General features: G+C 46.5%; 1 protein-coding gene across 1 annotated transcript in view; it reads left to right on the top strand.

Annotated features, from left to right (window-relative positions):
• LOC120836302 (beta-hexosaminidase subunit beta) overlaps nt 1-12,116 on the top strand; it is a 207,811-nt gene that overhangs the window by 102,292 nt on the left and 93,403 nt on the right. The window lies entirely within an intron of this gene.

Below are 12,116 nucleotides of genomic sequence, written 5' to 3' on the forward strand. Positions count from 1 at the left end.
CCGTAGGGTGTGAAATGTCCACATATTACGAGTTCTATGACCAGATGGGTATTAAAATATAATAATAATATAACATTTCTGTCAGTATGATTAGGAACACAAATTCAATTGAAAGAAACACACTTGATTCGACGGGCTGCGCCGACCCACGCGCTCTCCTCCCCGTCGAGACAAGTGCCCCCCTGCCTCTTGTGTTCCCCGGGCTTTTGTGGCATCCGACGACACAGCAAACGTGACTAGAAGGGATTTTCGAAGGAGGTTCGAAGGCGGCAGACCCAGAAACCATGATCGCAGCACCGCTCTACCGGATCCCTACCGTCCTGATGGTTCCAGAAGTCACCGTAGCCCGGCGCCACCCGCCTCACGAAGCATCGAAATTTTAGTGTTGGGGGCTCATACGGCCGGTGTGTCCTATCCTGTCCTTTCTTTCTTCGTGTTCTAGTTTAATTCTAAAGTTCAAGCTGATATATTTACTAGTATGTACCAACAAGCTCAACTCTTAACCGTTATTCGTTTAGCTTCACTGTATTGTTCCCAGAGAGGGATCGGTGGCCGAGTGGGAGCGCACACTACCGCACACCAGCTCAGAGCACGTGGAGCGAAAGCTCACGCTGCAGAACCCAAAATTCTAGGTTCAATTGCCAGCCCCCCCCCCCCCCCCCCCCGTCCTACGTTGGCCCTCGGCATTTCGGGGTCGGGCTACCTCCTGGCCATCACACTCAAATAAGTTTGAGGGTCAAGCTTAAGCTCTCATCTGTCATAGAGCGTAAGCTGTTACTGAGCCGTTATTATCCATCCAATCATTCATTTTGACCAGCGTGTTGCTGCTGACAGTTTAAATTTCCCGCGTAAACGTTTCCAAAAACTTCGTACTTCGTCTTTAGGCACTAGGTGGCAGCATCAGTTTCCGGAACTGGTTGCGGCCATCTTGAGAAGTAGAGGGGGGATTGCCGATGGCAGCATTATGGCACTCAATTCATTTCATCAACGAAAAGGTTATTTAGTGACGATAAGCAATGGAAACCGAACGGCACAGCGAATACACCCTCACCAAGAATTCAACAATGGCATTGTGATGAGCGCGCAGCCCCTCCGGGATCATCAGCTGTTTGAAGTTAGGATAGACAAGAAGGTAAGCGGTGTAATGCCGTTGAAAAGTGACAAAGTTTCGCGTCCAAGAAGCCCTTTCCCGCTTCTTCGACCCGATCGAACGTGTTTTACTGCACGTTGAATTTGTTTTTTGTAATCCGTAACGACTGCACACTCGTATGGCTGCGGCGGTGTTTAGAACTTAGAGGCTGCGGTCTCGATCGTTGGACCTAAGAACCGAGGAATGTTGTCAAAAGTCGTGCGAGGTTAGCTCGTATTTTCCTGTTGCATATCTTGAGCTGAGCTGGATTTGCGTTAGTAGAAGAATCTATCGCGTCTTCGTGTTAATGGTTTACGTTAATTAATTAGTGGTGGAGTCTGCTTATGACATTACGTAGGTCCCTTGTTGCCGTTGATCGTGCATAAAATCTCGCATGTTTTACACCTATCAGCTGTGTTACACTATCAGTAATCCGTACAACCGCGTCTGCAAGATCGCGTGTGGAACATTTTTACGAAACGGCTACAGGGAACGTCTGTTTACGCAGCAACGTTCGATTATATACACCGTTATATAATACTGGGATAGCTTAGTGGTGTTTTCCTCCTACGTCTTGAGGTACGATATTGAGTTTCGTATTTTATTCGTTAGTTAGATCAAATTGGTAGACGGAGGCCTTTGCAACAAGTCTTTGCTGTCATGACTGACTTCAAAGTTTGAGGGACATTAAACAATTGACTGGTCAACTAAATTTAATTGCACAATATCCTTTTTTTAAATTTTTACAGCGGAGCTGTTAAGGGCTAGGTTCCCCAGGATCATGTCTAATATGTCGACACAAACCTACCTGAACAGCTACCGCCATCTATAAGCGAAGGCGGCAAGCACACAACCAGTATGGTTTCCACCGTCGCTCGTAGATGGCGGCAACCTTTCCAGCTATCATAGAAGAATTGATAGTTGGGCGCGTTGGTGGGAATTCATTGTAGGAAACAGCGCGAAAAACAGACAACGACGAAGAAGAAGCACTCGTAACGAGCGCAGCGCTCGTCACGTTTGTTTCTTCGTCCTCGTCTGTTTTGCACGCTGTCTCCTACGCTACTACGCTCTTATCAGTTTTGGTTTGGACTTACGATGGGTCGGCTGCGCCCTTTCGGGGAAAGGAGACAGGCTGCGGAAAGAGCGGCGACGTACGCAGCAGGGCGAATGGGTCCGCAACCGCTGCAAAGCCACTGTCGCCTCGACTCCACTGCGTCCAGCGCTTCAGATTTCCTTGCCGAAGAGCACATCGCTTGCCTGCAAAGCCGCCACCGAGAACAGAATCAGGGATGTAAAGGGCGGCGGCGGGCCGAGCCAACACTACGGACGACGATTGTGCCACGGAGGCGAAGTGCAAGCGCGAGGCCCAGCGACGTCTGCAGTCCACGCTGGCTGAACAGTTCCCGAGTGCGACAGCAAGGTTTTAGAGGGAGTTCGTGGAAAACCCGTTCGGCGTCACGTGTGTTGTGGTTCTGGTTCGCCGGAGACGTATCCACGATCGGCGGCTTGTCGGACAAGAAAAAGCTGGAAACGGGCGTGTGCGCGTTGTGGCAGTGTATTGAGTACAGCTCCGCTGGTCCTCCTTCTTCACGAGAGTGGAAAGGCTGAACGTTTTTATACCTAGTCATAGATAAACTTAGTTTGGCCAAATCTTCCATTCTTCCAGTCAGTTTTATTCTGTGAAACTGCAAAATTTTATGTTTACATACACTCGGCATCAAACCTGTCTTGCGCTTTGGACTGCGCGTGTGACATCTGCTGGCGGACGCTGGGCCCGAGATAGCACGCCTTTGAGCATGCGCCGCCATTGTGCAGCACTGGACAGTTGCCAATGTTTGTGGTGACCCTTCTGCAGGCTCTGCCAGCCGCCAGAGGAGCACTCGGTGCCTCCAGGCTGCGAAATCAAGGCGCTCAGTGTGGTGGCCCACGAACCTCCTGCTTAGCCTTATTGTGTATTCTTCAGAGAGAAATGTTGCCACTGATCTCGCACGCTTGCTTCCGTCAAAAATCCCAAGCCTGAAAGCAGTTCAAGGCGGTACTATCCACTACTGAACCTACGTGCCACATCGCATGCTTCGGCATGACCACTCAAAATTATTTTCTCTCGGGATTTGTGTTTGCTTTTCATCCATCATGTTTCTTTTTTTACTTCTTGATCAGCATCGAAGCCAACTGAATTAAAATATTTGTATGAAGACCCACGCGTCTTGTGACAAGCTATATATTGGGAGATATATTTGGGCATAAAAGATTTAAATCGGTAGCGTCATTCTGAGCTGTGTGCTGCTCTCGCAAGCAGAAGGGAGCTTTAAAACGGCCCTGCAAGGGCTTTTTTCCTGTTTGTTAATTTGCACCAAACCTGAGCGCACTGAATGTAGTAACTTAATGAAACTTCTCTTGAATTTCGCTTTATTTTAAAAGGTATAGGTAAATTAAAATTACGAAAACGAGCAAAAAATAACCTTCTTCATGACGTCCTTGGTCGCTTGAGTGGCCGTGAACTAGAGGCGTAGTGAGCTCAGTGAGCGCTCACGGCTGCCACACTCCGTGTCATCGGCTCGAGAGAGTGCCACTAAAGCATGTTCTGGATAGGTTGTATAAAGCAGGCAGCCAAAGCGGCTCGTATTGCACTTGCTGTGCGACTAAACACTAATTTGGCATGACACTTCATTGGCCACAAACAACAGCAAACACGGGGTAAAGATAAGTTCAGAACGGGAGCCATTTCGCGCTGCCAAACGGCCAAGCTGCAAGCCAAACCTTCTCACTGAAGGCCTTCAGAATGCTCGGAACCGGTCGGATGCTCGAGCCCGTATGCTACCATAGCGCCGCCGCATACATCCGGGACCATTCTACGCTCACCGCTCGTTGGTGCGTTTTCCACCGCTTGGTGGCGGGTATGTCGATGGGTCATTTATTGTTTCTGCACTTTATAAACTGCATTTGTTTCTTTTCTTATCCAAAAAAACTGAACTAAAACTACTTTTATAAATAATTGAAACGGTTCGCACCACATATATTTTGTATTTCGACTAAGAAGAAGCTTTTAGCTGCTATGACCAGTAGCAAGCCCAGAACCAAAGACGTCACATATCGTGCGCTTTTGGCACCGCGGGTCACCCCCGTAGGTAAAGGAGGTTTCCGTGTCATCCGGTTAAAATATGATGCACTGATATTTAGTTACTCTCTCCAGACCCGCTGGCTTGCCCAAACCCCAAGAGACGTGGAAACCGCAAAAAAGGTAGATGCTTAAACATGATTGCAGGGCCCCTTTAAGTATCGTAATAATTTTAGTGTCCTACCCACCTTCAGTAACGCAGAATGACAAGCCACATTTGTGTTCTCATTGTGAAAGCATTTTATCGAAAGTGCAGAGCTAACAAGCACTTGAATTGGTAGTGGTGAGGAAGCATTACACGCAAACAAAATAAATGCCTACCTTCCCACGCACACCATGACTGGTTTCGTGCAAGTACAGAAGCAAGTGTGCGAGTTCAGCGGCTAAATTCCTCTCAAAAGAATGCACAATAATGCGGAGCCGGCGGCGCATGGGCCGCCACAACGAGCTCCTAGATTTCACAGCTTGGAGGTGCCAAGCACTCCCCTTGTGGCCAGTGGAGTCTGCAGATGGGTCAGCACAAACGTTGGCATCTGCCCAGTGCTGCACAATGGTGACGCAGGCTCGCAGGTGCACTCTCTCGGGCCCAGCACCCGCTGGCAGATGGCACATGCGCAGTCCGGAGTGCTCCGCTCCCGCGCTCTAGACAGGTTTGATGCCGAGTGTACGTAGTCAAGAATATTTCATAGCTTGTCGATGTTAAGCCGCTGCTACACTAAATCGAAATACACGACAGATATTTCTTGCTGACTCTGAGGGAGTAGCAGCTTGTTTCTACCTTTAAGAACAGATCATCACATTTTAATGCCGTTGCAACCAACATTCTTAGATCTAGCAGTTGACAAACTATATGCATAGCAATCCTGGTGCCACATATCTCACTGGCAGTAAGGAAGGATTGTTCTCGAACAATGCTCTTTTCGTGCCAACGTTTGCACAAACTTTATGTTCACCATCAAAACTGCAACAGAATTGCTTTAGCTGCAGGCAGTGTGCATCCAACGTTCTACCGGTTCTGTTGCTCCTGTCCGTATGGCCTGGGCTGATGGTGTAGCAAGCGCTACTGAATGGACATGCCACGAAAAAATGCCAGGCATTCTAGGATGCTTGTCAACTTACTTTGACCTAGTATTATTAGTTGGGACAGCACAGTAAGCACTACAACCATTTGTAGTAATGCACAGATTATCTTTTGTAGTACTCTACTGATTAGTAGTTATTTCTCTATTTAATTGAATCAGCCAGTATTTGCGGTACCATTTGATTGAATCAGCCAGTACTTGCGAGCAAAACCGAAGCAACAGGCACGAGTATTCGCAACAAGATGTTTTGGTGGCGCCAGCCCTCTTATGGTGCCTATTTCTGGCATCACGACCGGGACTATACTTCGTTTCACTTTATGTTGCACCGTAGCGAAGGTTAGAAGCGCGAGCTCATAGCGTTGGCAGCCGCTCTTCAGTCACGAGAGCTTGTGCCACCGAGATGTGCCCAAGAGCAAGGAGCTCGCGCTTGTAGCCTTTCCTGCGGTACATCATAAGTTGAAACAGACTATAACAGTTGCAAATGACAAAGTCGATGGTCTCGGTCAAAGCACAGCACTCTTAAACCGTCAAAGTCAACTGTCTGACATTCCTATTTTCGTCGAAAAATGCGGAATTCATCCTACTCAGGACGTCATAGTTAGCATTTGACCAATGAAGAAAAAGCCGACCGCAGCAACACTTTTGGTCCCGCACGTCACCAGTATTTCCCGGAACAATGCTTTGACTGCATTAGCATGCTTGGCAGGGACGCTGAAAGCCAGGAGCTCACTCTTGTAGCTTCTGCTACGCTCATACTAAAGTGAAATGGAGTATATGAATGCCAACTCGCAATATTTAGACTGAAGAAGGTCAGTGGACTGCATTATTTTGTTTTCTCATCTTTTTATTTATTATCTGACTTATATTGCCATATACTCTCCTATTGACTCTTCATTTAACTCTTAAACTTTGTTAACTAGACAAGCTTTGATTAATTGGTTGGGGTTCTCTCCAAAAGCAGTACTATTGCAAAGCCTTTATAAACAGTTAATGTAGGCTGTAGAAAGCATTTTCTTCTCACAAAACATTAACCTCATTCACTGAAAATAACGAGATAATGTGACTGTTTCAGAAATAAAGATATCACCACCACTACAAAATGTTGATAAATGTGCCGGGTGTGTGAGGAAACCATGTTTTCCTCACCTCAAAAATAAACAATGCATCGTCAAACACTCAGTCTCTGCCCAGATGTGGCTCTTGCGGTGGGGACCAGCTGCCAATGTTTCAGAAATTGCCGTTGTTAAACTAAAAAGTTACTAGCAATTTTCAGAGATTTTCATTGATCAAAAAGGTGGCTAACGAAGCCCATGAATACATGCTGATGAATGGCATTGAATACTGTGATGCGACCTTATTTTCTCATCGAAAATTGTCGAAAATTGCCTGTAACTTTTTATTTAGATTACAGTAGCTTCTGAAACTTTGTCATCTTGTCCCAACCAGCTTGTGCTGCATTTAGACAAAGACAAGTGTTCAGCGACGCATAGTTTATTTTCACGATGAAAAAAACACAGATCTTTTTTCTCTCAAAAATCCAATAGACGACATGCAAGTGAGTGGGCAATCAAATCTATCGTTTATCTGAGATATGCATATTCTGTGTGTTAGAGCGGCAGAATCAGCTGGGTTGCACTTTATAAGTGTATCGGGGCATAACTGTCAGATAGCCGGGAAGCTTTGAAGAGATGTTGAACTCGGAAGAAGGGCCCAAACTTGGCAAAAATACATCTTTATCTGAGATGACGAGAGGGACCAGCATTATAAGATGTGGAGCCCTGTGCAAGCTAGTACTCTGAGAAACACAGTGGCCAATAAGGGTATCCCAGAGGGTTTTTATTTATTTAAGAAAGGAGAGGGTCTCTAGCATTTTTCCTGGTTAGCGATTCACAGCCACCGAGTCGGAACATTACGAATCTTGCATCTCTAGAATTCTTTTAAATGTGTGCTTTTTCGGTTTGCCACGGGGTCATGTTATGACCCTGCAGCCCGTATCCACTTTGGAGATGAAAGCCTTGTGGTTTTCTCATAAACATTCCAAGCGGCCTTTGCATGTTGAAAATTTCCTCAAGTATTTCTTTTATATAAAGAAAGCATGTCCTTGTAGAGCGCTCAGGGAATTTATCCCTGCCAGTGTGCCTAGCAAATGACGCTGGTAATGATTAACCTACAAAATGTGGCCTGTGCTAGAACACTAAGCACAATACTTATGAAGAAACTGTACCATGCTATAAGTACCTTGGGGTGCACATCACTTCTAACATGTCGTGGAAAACTCATACTGACCACATTATTGCCAACGCTAACTCCATGCTTGGTTACCTAAAGAGAAACTTTAGGTTAGCCCCAGTGTCCCTAAAACTACTAATGTATAAAACCCTTGTCCGTTCCAAACTAGACTATGCAGCAGCAATCTGGGATCCTGGTCTCTCAACTCTCGTGACTGATCTTGAAGCCCTACAGAATCGCGGTGCCCGTTTTATATTTACTAACTATCATCGCCCATCTAGTGTCTCAACTATGAAAACTAATTTATCACTTCCTGCTCTTTCATTACGCTGAAAAATATCTCGTTTGTGTCTTTTTTATAAAATTTATCATTCCAATACTTCGCTAAAAAACAAACTAATGTTAAATCCTGTTTTCATCTCGCCGCGCGTAGATCATCAATTTAAAGTCGGAATTCCTCATTGCATTACCTCAGCCTATTATAACTCTTTTATCCCAAGGACATCTTCAGAGTGGAATCGCCTTCCCGCGCAATTAGTAAACATACCGTCCTTTGACTTGTGTAAAAGTGCGTTGACTACTTACCTATGTTAATATTTTTCTGTGTTTGTTTTGCCTTGTTCTATACATTTCTTAATTTGTTTACACATTTTTTTTTTTACATTTTTCGTGCTTGGTTTTTAGTGTTTGTATATTGTTTTGTGTTCCAAATTTGTCTTGTACCACTCCCCTCTGTAATGCCCCAGGTTCTTGAGGGTACTTAAATAAATAAATAAATAAATTGCACCTCGGATCACTATATGAAGATCACTTGTTGCTCTTGTCATTTGACGTTCTCAAATTGAAAAGACTGGTTTTTGTGGGGATGTACTAAAGGCAGCAAAATGAATACCTTTTTGGGCGACATGATGAAAAACAAAAGAGACAACAGGAGAGAGACACATAGGATACACAAGCGCTGACTCGCAATCGGTATTTATGAGAGGAGAAAAAAAATATCTTCGTACATTAAAAAAAAACAGGAAGAAGCTCTTTTTTAGTTTCTTATTATCTTTGTGAATATTCATGGTGTGAATATAGTGTGCTTCGTCCTTTTCTTTTTTGGTATGAACGTCGTTTTCCTCTTTTATTAATATCAGTTGTGAGTCAGTGCATGTGTGTTCTATGTGCCTCTCTTTTGTTGTCCTTTGTGCGCTGTTTTTCATTATGTCGTCTCAATACCAGCTAGCCCAACTCACAACATTGCTCTAACTTTTTGGAACGTGTTATGGACCCGACGAGGGCTAGAACAGAAAGTTTAGATCTTACACTACATACTTATTGACAGGTTGAGGTTTAACGAGGGTTGTGGGAGCCATGAAACTGGAAAGAAGAAAGATTAACCCTTTCATATTGTTACCAATAGTTAATGCGTAGGCTTTATTCATAAAGAGCTTTATTGCAAGTCCCTGAGAGTTTATGGTAATAAAGGTTAGTTTGTGCCCATGCTTATAAAGGTCGCTTGGAATTTGTGGTAATGAAGGTCAGTTAGAGCTTATAGTAGAAGTGAAGGAAAATCCACCGATGGATCTTCCCTTAATTTTTTTGCCGCCTACTTGGACCAGCGCTAGTTCTTCATTCGTACTCCATTTTGTGGCACAAACCAAGGCATATGCGCTCCGCACACCTGCAAGTTCAGACTCACCCCCGCATTTGTGCACGCATTGGCTTCTGCCCCGTGACGTCACCTCCATCTCGTCTTGCTGCGCCGCGCTTGCATTGGCGTCCGTCTTGTGACGTTGCTTTCCTCTCACCTTTGTCCTTCACTACTGTCCTCCCTAAGCGGCGCACTTCCCTTTCCTCTGTTTTGTCCACAGAGGGATGCCGTGAGCTTTGGAAACTAATGCTAACACAGGTCTGCTAGTGTTTATGGTAATGAATGTCAGTTGGAGTTTATTGTCATGAAGGCCTGTTGGAGTTTGTGGTGGTTGTGGTAGTGAAGGTCGCTTTGGGTCTATAGCAATAAAAGTCTGTTGGAGTCGACGTAGTGAGAAGAGAGTAACGGAGGCGACCAACAGCCGCAGCAGCAGACGATTTGTCGGCGATGCGCCTCTCCCAACCTCCCAATGGTACGAGTGCGTCAAGAGAGGGCGCCACTGATCCAGAAATTGAGGAGCGGGGGAAACAAGTGTAGTGGAGTTGGCAGAGTTGGAGACCGGGCGTGATTTGGAGTTGATGCTAATTAAGGCTAGTTGGAGTCCTTGCAAATAAAGGTCAGTTTGAGTCTATTCTAACGAAGGTCATTTGGAGTAAACATAGTTTGCGGCAGCGAAGGCCACTCGGAGTCTCGGGCAACAGGGTCCTTTTGGCAACAGAGTTCTTTGCCCAGGTGGCGACGTGGAGCGGTTCGATCGAGATCGGGGTGACGGCCCTGGACCCGTGCACGCTGGCCTTCCCTTCGAGCGCCACGAACCTGCGGGAGGGATCGTGGGTGATGTCCGGCACGGGGGTGCTGCAAGACGGCCAGCCCCTGGTGGAGGAGTACGGCGCGGACCTGGACCAGCTCGGGGAGGGCGACCGGGTGGGCGTCATGCGCAGCTCCGCCGGGGAGCTCCAGTTCTTCGTCAACGGGCGCTCTCAGGGTGTAGCCGCCCGCAGGCTGCCCCCCCGCGTCTATGCCGTGGTGGACCTGTACGGCAAGTGCGCCCAGGTCTCCATCGTGGACGGCGAGGCCCGTGAGCACCCTTCCGTCCTTTCATCAGAGCAAAGAGCGCCGCTTAAGCTGGAGCTTACCGAGCTTTCCTAAATCTGCCTTGTTTTAGAGGGTGGTTCATTTTGTCCTGTGGTTTTGTTTAAATGTAGCAGCGGGTCTTGTTTTCGTGGGAACGCGCATGGTAGTCGCAAAGTTGGTACGAGGCGAATTGAAGAAGTTTTAATGAATGTTTCTGCCCCTTTTTCGTTAAGCATCTTTTTTATGCCACAATTTCTAGGACAATTAAGTGCTACAGAAACAACCAAGTTGGAGACTTAGCAGGGTCCTTCTGGGTGTGCCATTAAACATATTCCACGTGATCGGTCGTCTTATAGGAGTGTCCAAAACTCTCCAACATACCGCTCGCTAACCAATCCTTTAGCTAAGCACTACCGTAATATCCCGAGTCATCGCCCACCCCCCTACCACCTGAAATTCATTAAAAAAGTGGGGTGGGCCATGTCTCGGTGGGTGAGCACAAACACTTGAAAAAAAGCGGAAAAAACCGCCTATTTTTCTCTGTGTATCTAGCGCTGATGCACAAGAGATACATCAAACTCAAAACTCGATTTAGTTTCATTGTTTTATAGAAAAAAATGCTCACGAAAGAATATTTTACTATAGCGAAGTCCGTTGCTTGCATACGCGCTAGAAACACCGCCGATCTGCATATAGCGCGAACATTTGTTCCGTGAAAGAATGTCACCACTCTGTTCTCCTAGTTAGTAAAAAAAAAAAGAAAGAAAAGTCTACAAGAAAAAGAAAAACCGACCAGGCGCAACGAGCGAGCGGGCGAGCGAGCGGACCAAAGAAGCGACCAAGAGCAATGCTGGGAAAGCGGGAAAGCCGGCGGTCGCGTTGGCAAATACTTTGGCGTCGGGCCAAGTCGGGCGCCTTGTCAATTGCAAGCTCTTGCGCAACTTTCTTGTTTGGTGCGTACATACGTGCGTCCGTGCACGGCGGGCTATCAATGCACGGTTGGGACGCTCTGCAAACGTCTGTGTAGGGCGTTCCAGCAAAGCTTTATTTACACGTTGGCTTTGCCTAAAATATTGCACAACCGCGGTCGCGACGGGCGGGAAGAAGGAGCGGGTTCGCGGTGACCTTACTTCGGCGGAGACAGACTTTGACCTAACACTCCGCGGTTACATGAACAAACTCTTATTTTGTTATCTCCATCGTTTACTTTTCGCACGAATACACGACCACTTTGGGGTCGCTCACGGAGGTAAACAGAAAGAAGTGTCTTTCCCTCCTTTGTTTTACTTTGTCACGGACGTCCTCGAACTGTAAGGTAAGCAGCCGCGTCATTCGGGTAGGATGAGTGTTCGCGGATCGCAGAGTCCGCGCCGGGGTAGTTGAAGGGGTGGGCGATGACTCGGTGTTTTTTCGGAAATTGATATTGGCCCAAAAAATGGGGTGGGCGATGGCTCGGGGATGGGCGATGACTCGGGATATTACGGTAGTAGAATTCGGGGGGGGGGGGGGGGGGGGGGGGGGGGGGGCGAATATTTTATGAACTGTAAAGCGGTGTTATGGTGAACCGTCGCAAAGAGCGGTGTTATGGTGGGGCTTGTTTCTCTTCTCATTTGACTAGAAGTTTGCAGGAAATGCAACAGTGCCTCCTGAGCCACATTTTTTTTTTAAAAAGGTTTTATACAGTTTGTGAGTGTAGACATGTGCATTTGGCATGCTTCGGTGTGCAATATTTTTTGCCCATTTCTTAAAATAGGGCAAAGAGGCACTTATGTTCACAGCAAAGAACTCCAGATAAATGTGTATTTTTATGTCAAACTAAGCGAGGCAGAGATTAGAGCAGAAATTGCC

The sequence above is a fragment of the Ixodes scapularis genome, unplaced genomic scaffold, assembly GCF_016920785.2.
Source record: "Ixodes scapularis isolate PalLabHiFi unplaced genomic scaffold, ASM1692078v2 PGA_scaffold1__304_contigs__length_218370807, whole genome shotgun sequence".
NCBI lineage: Eukaryota > Metazoa > Arthropoda > Arachnida > Ixodida > Ixodidae > Ixodes > Ixodes scapularis.